This window comes from Giraffa tippelskirchi, chromosome 12 (assembly GCF_054371585.1).
Source record: "Giraffa tippelskirchi isolate mGirTip1 chromosome 12, T2T-mGirTip1v1.2.pri, whole genome shotgun sequence".
Taxonomy (NCBI): Eukaryota; Metazoa; Chordata; class Mammalia; order Artiodactyla; family Giraffidae; genus Giraffa; species Giraffa tippelskirchi.
The window spans coordinates 40,202,828-40,212,394 of record NC_137286.1 but is presented as its reverse complement, the minus strand read 5'-3'; positions in this window follow the sequence as shown (position 1 = coordinate 40,212,394).

Here is a 9,567-nt window from a genome sequence, read left to right as displayed (position 1 = left end):
CTTATCCATTCGTCTGCTGATGGACATCTAGGTTGCTTCCATGTCCTGGCTATTATAAACAGTGCTGTGATGAACATTGGGGTATACCTGTCTCTTTCAATTCTGGTTTCCTTAGTGTGTATGCCCAGCAGTGGGATTGCTGGGTCATATGGCAATGGCACCCCACTCCAGTACTCTTGCCTGGAAAATCCCATGGACAGAGGAGCCTGGTAGGCTACAGTCCATGGGGTCGCTAAGAGTCGGACACAACTGAGCGACTTCACTTTCACTTTTCACTTTCACACATTGGAGAAGGAAATGGCAACCCACTCCAGTGTTCTTGCCTGGAGAATCCCAGGGACGGGGGAGCCTGGTGGGCTGCCATCTATGGGGTCGCACAGAGTCGGACACGACTGAAGCGACTTAGCAGCAGCAGCATGGCAGTTCTATTTCCAGTTTTTAAAGGAATCTTCACACTGTTCTCCATAGTGGCTGTGATAGTTTGCATTCCCACCAACACTGTAAGAGGGTTCCTAAAAGGAGGAGCTTTTAATGAGGAGCCATTTGGTTGACATTGGAAATGGTTATTAATGGTAACAATATAGCTCCCACCAACTGTGTGCAAGGAATCTCCAAACTCATTACCTACATCATTTCATTTAAACCTTCTAAAGCTCTGGGAGGTCAGTGTTTTTATCCCTATTTCATAGATAAGGAACTTGAAGCTCAAAGAGGAGACATGAACTGCTTTAGGGTGTTGCCACAGGAAAAGTGAGGTCATGGTCAAATGCAAAGAAAAGCAAAATAAGCTAATTTTGATTTTTTGAGTCTGAAGGCTTAGGTCAAGTTTTAATAAGGGGATTTCATGAGATTTCTTTAGAAAGATAATTGTGAGAATAAGAACTTAAACCTTCAGCTCAGTTCAGTCGCTCAGTCGTGTCCAACTCTTTGTGACACCATGGACTGCAGCACACCAGGCTTCCCTGTCCATCACCAACTCCCGGAGCTTGCTCAAACTCATGTCCATTGAGTCAGTGATGCCATCCAACCATGTCATCCTCTGTCATCCCCTTCTCCTCCTGACTTCAATCTTTCCCAGCATTGAGGTCTTTACAAATGAGTCAGTTCTTCACAGCAGGTGGCCAAAGTATTGGAGTTTCAGCTTCAGCATCAGTCCTTCCAATGAATATTTGGGACTGATCTCCTTTAGGATAGACTGGTTGGATCTCCTTGCAGTCCAAGGGACTCTCAAGAGTCTTCTCCAATGTCACAGTTCAAAAGCATCAATTCTTTGGCGCTCAGCTTTCTTTATGGTCCAACTCTCACATCTGTACACGACAACTGGAAAAACCATAGCTTTGACTAGATGGACCTTTGCCGGCAAAATAATGTCTCTGCTTTTTAATATGCTGTCTAGGTTGGTCATAGCTTTTCTTCCAAGGCGAAAACATCTTTTAATTTCATGGCTGCAGCCACCATCAGCAGTGATTTTGGAGCCCCCCAAAATAAAGCCTCTCACTGTTTCCTTTATTTCCCCATCTATTTGCCATGAAGTGATGGGACTGGATGCCATGATCTTAGTTTTCTGAATGCTGAGTTTTAAGCCAATTTTTTCACTTTCCTCTTTCACTTTCATCAAAAGGCTCTTGTTCTGCCATAAGGGTGGTGTCATCTGCATATCTGAGGTTATTGATATTTCTCCTGGCAATCTTGATTCCAGCTTGTGCTTCATCCAGCCTGGCATTTTGCGTGATGTACTCTGCATATAAGTTAAATAAGCAGGGTGACAATATACAATCTTGATGTACTCCTTTCCTTTCCTGATTTGGAACCAGTCTGTTGTTGCGCGTCCAGTTCTAACTGTTGCTTCTTGACCTGCATACAGATTTCTCAGGAGGCAGGTCAGGCGGTCTGGTATTCTCATCTCTTTAAGAATTTTCCATAGTTTGTTGTGATCTACACAGTCAAAGGCCTTGGCATAGTCAATAAAGCAGAAGTCAATGTTTTTCTGGAACTCTTGTGCTTTTTCGATGATCCAACAGATGTTGGCAGTTTGATCTCTGGTTCCTCTGCCTATTCTAAATCCAACTTGAACATCTGGAATTTTGTGGTTCACGTACTGTTGAAGCCTGGCTTGGAGAATTTTGAGCATTACTTTACAAGCATGTGAGATGAGTGCAGTCGTGTGGTAGTTTTAACATTCTTTGGCATTGCCTTTCTTTGGGATTGGAATGTAAAACATAGGACACTCACTGAAAGATGAACTCCCCAGGTCGGTAGGTGCCCAATATGCTACTGGAGATCAGTGGAGAAATAACTCCAGAAAGAATGAAGAGACAGAGCCAAAGCAAAAACAACTCAGTTGTGTATGTGACTGGTGATGGAAGTAAAGTCCAGTGCTGTAAAGAACAATATTGCATAGGAACCTAGAATGTTAGGTCTATGAATCAAGGTAAATTGGAAGTGGTCAAACAGGAGATGGCAAGAGTGAACATCGACATTTTAGGAATCAGTCAACTAAAATGGACTGGAATGGGTGAATTTAACTCAGATGACCATTATATCTACAACTGTGGGCAAGAATCCCTTTGAAGAAATGGAGTAGCCATCATAATCAACGAAAGAGTTCGAAATGCAGTACTTGGATGCAATCTCAAAAACGACAGAATGATCTCTTTGTTTCCAAGGCTTTAACCTTAGGTGTTGTGTTTATAAAGTAACTGCTTCCCCCCACCACACCCTTCCACCCCACAACCTTCTCTTAACTCCCATTTTTTTTAAGATTTTTTTTTCATATTTAAAGTTTTTCTTGAATTTGTTAAATATTTCTGTTGTTTATAGTCTGATCTTTTAGCATCATGGCCTGTGGGATCTTAGCTCCCAACCAGGGATGGAACCTGCCCCCCTGCACTGGAAGGCAGAATCTTAACCACTGGACCACCAGGGAAGGCCCTCCAGTACATTTTTTTTCTTTCTGTCACAAGTGTGTATCTTTCCCCTTCTGCAGTTTTATGTTTTCATGGGGATGCTCCAGGATGAGCCACATAAGGCCTTGACCACAAAATCCCTGGAAAAAGTCTGCAGTTTCAAGTGCATTTTGCCTGTGGAAAATGTACACAAACTACTGCTCAGGATCCCTGGGCAGCCCACCATTCTTGTTGTTGTTGTTGTTAAATTGATTTTTAATTGGAGGATAATTGCTTTACAATGTTGTATTGATTTCTGCCATACATCAACATGAAGCATCTGTAGGGTATACACATGTCCCCTCCGTCCTGAACCTCCCTCCCATCTCTCACCCCCATCCCACCCCTCTAGGTCATCACAGAGCACCGAGTGCCAAAACTAAGACACAGAGCAGCCAAATAAATAATAAAAAAATTAAAAAGAATACCCAGTAAATGGGTAGATTTTCAGATAATGTGACAATGTAAAGGGAGAGATGTTTAGGAATAGAATAATACATCTTAGGGCTTTCCTGCCTGCATTGCAGGAGACCAGGTACCATCCCTGGGTCAGTCAGGAAGATCCCCTGAAGGAGAACATAGCAACCCACTCCAGTATTCTTGCCTGGGAAATCCCATGGGGTTGAAAAGAGTCGAAGGTGACTAAGTAACTAACACTCTCACAGTCAGTTCCATCTAGGAGTCTGCCCCTTTGGGCCAACTCTGCTGAAAGAGTCTTGCTTGTGCTACCCTTTTCACTTTCACCTCCCCAATTTTCTCAAAGGCTTCATGGTTTGCAAAGATGCAGGATAAAGGAAGCAAAAGTATGAGAGAGGTTTTGTGCTATACAAGTTCTTGCCTTATGCAAGGCTCTTTACGTACATTCTCATTTTATACAACACCTCTATGAAATGGGCACATTGTCACCACCATCTTTCAGAAGAGCAATCAGAGACTTGTCCAAGATCACACCTCAAATGAACAGGAGAGTCAGAATTACCAGGACTACAGTGTTTACCTACTTAAGGACCCCTTTCTGGTCCAGAAAAAAGGGGCTTTTTCTGGCTTGTGGATGTTAATTACATTCTGTGGAGGAGCATCCAGCAGGATCAGAAATTCCGTTCTGCCTCCGATTGTTTGCATGCAAATTAGTGCTTAACTAGTTTCCTTTCAAGCTCAGGGCTGTGACTGCGAGTGGGACGGTTTTCCTTTGGCTTCCTTGGCTGCTACTTTGCCAGCATTGCCTCATTCTGTCTCAAGTACTGCTGCCTCCTGATCCCAGAAGAAGGGTTGAGAAGTGCTCAGCCCTGCCTGGCAGGCCAGGAACTTCCCAGGGCAGTGACTCCTGCTTCAGTTCTCTGAAAAAGCGAGGGGGTTTTCTCAGAGAGTCTTTACCCAAGAGGAAGGAAAAATGTGGCAACTGAGCTTCAGCTGACCTTACAGCCCTGTGATCTTTGTCCCTGTCATTTAGTGAATTCTGAATATTACTCAGCTTCTCCATTGTGTAGCTGAAGGAAACGCTCCTGCTATGTCATCTTCAGTCATCAGTGGGCAGTTTTCTCCCTGCTGAGTTTACTCTTTGTGTATTTTCAGATTGGGTGTCTGGGTGAAAAAAAGGTCAGAAGTTGTTTTTTTTTTTCTCTCCAGCCCCTTTCCAGGAGTTCCCCCTCTGAATGGTTTGGGCGAGTAAGTACAGATGATTGATGCTCAGGGGAGAGAGGGACGGGATGAGGCTGAGGTCAAGTTCATACCAGAAAGGTTAAAGAGATCTGACTTGGTGTTTCTGGGAAGAATGAACAAGATTGAGGGGACCTGGGCTCTCTCGCTTGCTTGGAATGTAGGCAGCAAACACATCAGGCACAGTGACAACGAGGAAATTGTTTGGCTGGTGACCTGGCTCATTAGGGTGCACGGGGTAGGTGCAGTTGGAAGGGACCTGTGACCTGATTGTATAAAGAGGGGGACTTGAGCGCCTTGCAGAGGGAATGGGTTTTATCCTGGACTTGATGGCCATGATGGTGGGGGTGCAGGCATCGCAGATTTGCAAAGGAAGGGTCATGATGAAAGCAGGGATGTAGAACAATCACTTTGGAAGTTGCAGGAGGGAGAGACAGGAAGCGGGGAGGCTAGTGAGGCGGCAATTTCATTCATAACAAGTCCAAGGGGCTGAGGCCTCCACCGGGGAAGTGGCTGGGAGGCAGGAAGGGGAAGAGACAGAGGCCAGTCCCATGGAAGAGTCAGCAGAGCTGGACTGTAGGCTGGGCAGGGGAAGCTGGACTCAGATACCTTCCAGGGGCTGCTTTGTGATCATTCAAGCAAAGGAGGTTTTGATTTAGAGGGGCATGTGCAGCTTTTTCTTTTCTGAAGTAAACTTTTCAATGCAAATATAACATCTCTGCATGAAAAGTACACACCTCCAGAGTCTACACCTGGATGAATCCACACAGCAAACACACTTGTGCAACCAGCATCCAGAACAGCTCACTGACCATGACCAGCACCCCAGCACCCTTCCCTTTGTGCTCCCTGCCTTTCCCTCTCTTTGTCTGCTGAGGAGACCACCATTTTGACTTCCCAAACCTTCAATTACATTTGCCTATCACTCCATGTTCGCGAAATCCATTTATAGGGTTGCATATAATTACAGTTCACTCAGTCCCAAAATTCCACTCTATAAATTTAGCAGCTAGTGGGAAGGTTCTGTATAGCACAGGGAACTCAGCTGGGTGCTCTGTGATGACCTAGAGGGGTAAGATGGGGGGAGTGGTGGAGGGAGGTCCAGAAGGGAGGGGATATATATTTATATATATACACATATAGTTGATTCACAAAGTAGTACAGCAGAAACTAACACAACATTGTAAAATAATTATCCTCCAACTAAAAGAAATTGAAAATGTAGCAATAAATGGACATAGAAAGATGTTCATAACCTGCTGTGAAAAAAAATTTAGCACAATCCATTTAGCTCATCTGCTGTTGCCATGTAGACATTTGAGTCACTCCTCATTCGGAGCCATCAGGACTAGGGCTTCTAGGAGCAGCCTCATTGGTGTCTTTTCGTGCACACGAACACATGACGAGCGGTGGACTTGCTGGGTCATGGGGCGTGTACACGTTCAGTTTACACAGATGCTGCCAAACATGTGCTTGGGTTCTGACAGGTTGGATACTAAGTGGCAGCTATGAATCAAGTTGGGAGACAGGTTAAAACTGTAGATGAGAGATGAGTTTACATTTCGTGTCATGAAAGAAAGCCATAGAAACATGGTATTTTTTAAGATGCAACTCAAAGCCACTTTTGTCCTTGAGCAGCGTATTGGAGCTGTCAGGAGAGGGACCGCACCCATCACGGCAAAGAGCTGCCAGTAGTCTTTTTAGGTTCCTAGACTCTAAGCTAGGGGTATCCCCAGGTCAAGTTTCTTTGCATACCCCCCAACTGCCTTCTGGAATTTGTGGCCCCCCCAATTTTTAAAAAAAAAATTTTTTTCCTGAAAAGTTGAACTATTCCCTGGGTTTATGACATGTACTCCATTGTACTAATCCGTCCCTCACAGTTCCATCTCTCCATTTGCATAACTGCTGTAATTTTTAACATTTCAAAAATCGTGCTGTGGGGGAGGGATGTGACGAGATCAGACAGTTTCTGCTACAGCTAGCTGCTAGCTGGGTGCCCACAGACCACGGAGAGCCGGGGAGTCCAAACAAGCTCCAGAAGACACAGGGTCGGGCAGGAGATGTCTTCTCTCTCCAGGGAAACTCTGGCTTGTAGCCAAAAAAAAAAAGGAATTTTCAAACTCCTTTGCATCTTAGGAAATTTAAAAAAAAAAGAGTTGTGTTCTGTACAACTAAATACTTATGTAGCCCAGATGTTAGCTGGAGGCCTCCCTACCCCACAAGAGCTCTGCAAAATCAGCTCCAACCTCTACCAAAGGATTCCATGATCCACGAAAGTCAAAGTCCCTCCCTAGGATTGCTCCTAATGCCAGGGGACCTGCAGTTCTCAGGGCCAGGTTGTCCTCTAAAGTTTTGTCATCCAAGGTGGGCCTGGAGACGGGCAACGTCGACATCCCCAGAGAGCTTGTTAGAAATGTGGACTCAGTCCCAGCCCTAAGGCTTCAATCTGCTGCATCAGAAGGTACGTTTGCACAAGGTCCCCAGGTGCCCTGTGTACATGGTCCAGTTTGAGAAGCACGGCTGTATGGGACGAGAAGGGGCGCTGGAGTCTAACAGCACATGCATGTGCATGCTCAGTCGCTTCAGTCATGTCCTGTTCTCTGTGACCCCAAGGACCGTAGCCTGTCAGGCTTCTCTGTCCGTGGGATTCTCCAGACAAGAACACTGGAGTGGGTTGCCGTGCCCTCCTCCAGGGAATCTTCCCAACCCAGGGATCGAATCCATATCTGTATCTCTTAAGTCTCCTGCACTGGCAGGCGGGTTCTTTACCACTAGCACCACCTGGAAAGCCCGAGACTCTAACAGATCTGGGTTCAAATCCTACCTCTGCCATTTACTGCTAGGTGACCTTGACCGTGTCACTGAGTTTGCATTTCCTCCTGAAGGAAAAGAAGGAACACAATGATTCCACTCTCAACACCATGGCACATGCAAGCCACCACATTGCCAGCTGAGACAATGCACAAAGGCTGGCACATGGAGATCCTCCAGAAACATTCTCTCCACTTCCCAGACTCACCCAGCCCCAGAAGCAAAGGCATGCCTCCCTCTCCCACATCACAAGGCTTCCAATGGAAATGTTTTGGAGTGTGACCCAGAGATGCCCTCTTGCCTGACTTTGGCAGGGCATGTATCTGAGTTGTTCTGCAGATGGTGACAGACAGGTAGAGCTGCTCACATGTTCCAGCCCCCATCCTCACCTCCAACTCCCACCGGCTAGCTTGTCTTGGCCTATAAGATTGGTGGAGGGACAAAGCTTTTTTTTCCTTCATCTATATATGGGTTAATTCCAAGACTAGCATCAGAATATGAATGCAAGTTATCATGCTTCTATTTTCACTGTGTTTAAAATCTTCCAGGGACTTCCCTCATGGTCCAGTGGCAAAGACTCTACCCTCCCAATGCAGGGAGCCCATGTTCAATCCCTGGTCAGGGAGCTAGATCTCACATGCCACAACTGAAGATCCTTCATGGCACAACAAAGATCAAAGATCCCCTGTGCTGCAGCTAAGTCCTGGCCCAGCCAAATAATTAAAAAAATAAAGATGCTCCAGTGACATCACATGTTATAGTCTGGCTAGGGGCCTATCCAGAGAGAAGGGAGAAGTGAGGCCTCGGAGAATGGCTTTGGTCTCTTGGTTCCAGACAACAGAAACCAAGCTTGAATGAGTTCATACAAAACAGGGTTGGCCCATGGTCTCTAAGAAAGGGTTGAGTCCCAAAGCAGATGGGTGACTAGGCCTCAGGAATGCTCCAATCTTGGAACCTTGAATGCTGAAGGAATTTTCTCTCCACTGTTCTGCTCCGCATCTTTTGGTGCGTTGGTGTTATTTTCATTTTTATTTTTTGGCCACATCACGTGGCTTGCAGGATCTTAGTTGATTGAACCTAGGGCCATGGCAGTGAGAGTGTGAAGTTCTAACCACTGGACATCCAGGGAAGTCCTGGTGTCATTTTCACTGAGCCCTGTATTTTCCCACATGGTGGGAAAACATGTCCTATATACATGTTGTTGTTGTTCAGTCGCTCAGTTGTGTCTGACTCTTTGCAACCCCATGGACTGCAGCGTGCCAGGCTTCCCTGTCCTTTACTATCTCCCAGAGCTTGTTCAAACTCATGTCCATTGAGTCAGTGGTGCCACCCAACCATCTCATCCTCTGTTGTCCCCTTCTCCTGCCCTCATCTTTCCCATATATGAATCTTACCCATTCATATATCCACGTATGAATAAATAAATGTCTACGTCTACATCTATATTTATATCTCTAAAGGAGTACGTCAAGGCTGTATATTGTCACCCTGCTTATTTAACTTATATGCAGAGTACATCATGAGAAACGCTGGGCTGGAAGAAACACAAGCTGAAATCAAGATTGCCAGGAGAAATATCAATAACCTCAGATATGCAGATGACACCACCCTTATGGCAGAAAGAGAAGAAGAACTAAAGAGCTTCTTGATAAAAGTGAAAGAGGAGAGTGAAAAAATTGGCTTAAAGCTCAACGTTCAGAAAACTAAGATCATGGCATCTGGTTCCCATCACTTCATGGGAAATAGATGGGGAAACAGTGGAAACAGTGGCAGACTTTATTTTTGGGGGCTCCAAAATCACTGCTGATGGTGATTGCAGCCATGAAATTAAAAGACACTTACTCCTTGGAAGGAAGGTTATGACCAACCTAGATAGCATATTTAAAAGCAGAGACATTACTTTGCCAACAAAGGTCCGTCTAGTCAAGGCTATGGTTTTTCCAGTGGTCATGTATGGATGTGAGAGTTGGACGGTGAAGAAAGCTGAGTGCTGCAGAATTGATGCTTTTGAACTGTGGTGTTGGAGAAGACTCTTGAGAGTCCTTTGGACTGCAAGGAGATCCAACCAGTCCATGCTAAAGGAGATCAATCCTGGGTGTTCATTGGAAGGACTGATGTTGAAGCTGAAACTCCAATACTTCGGCCACCTCATGCG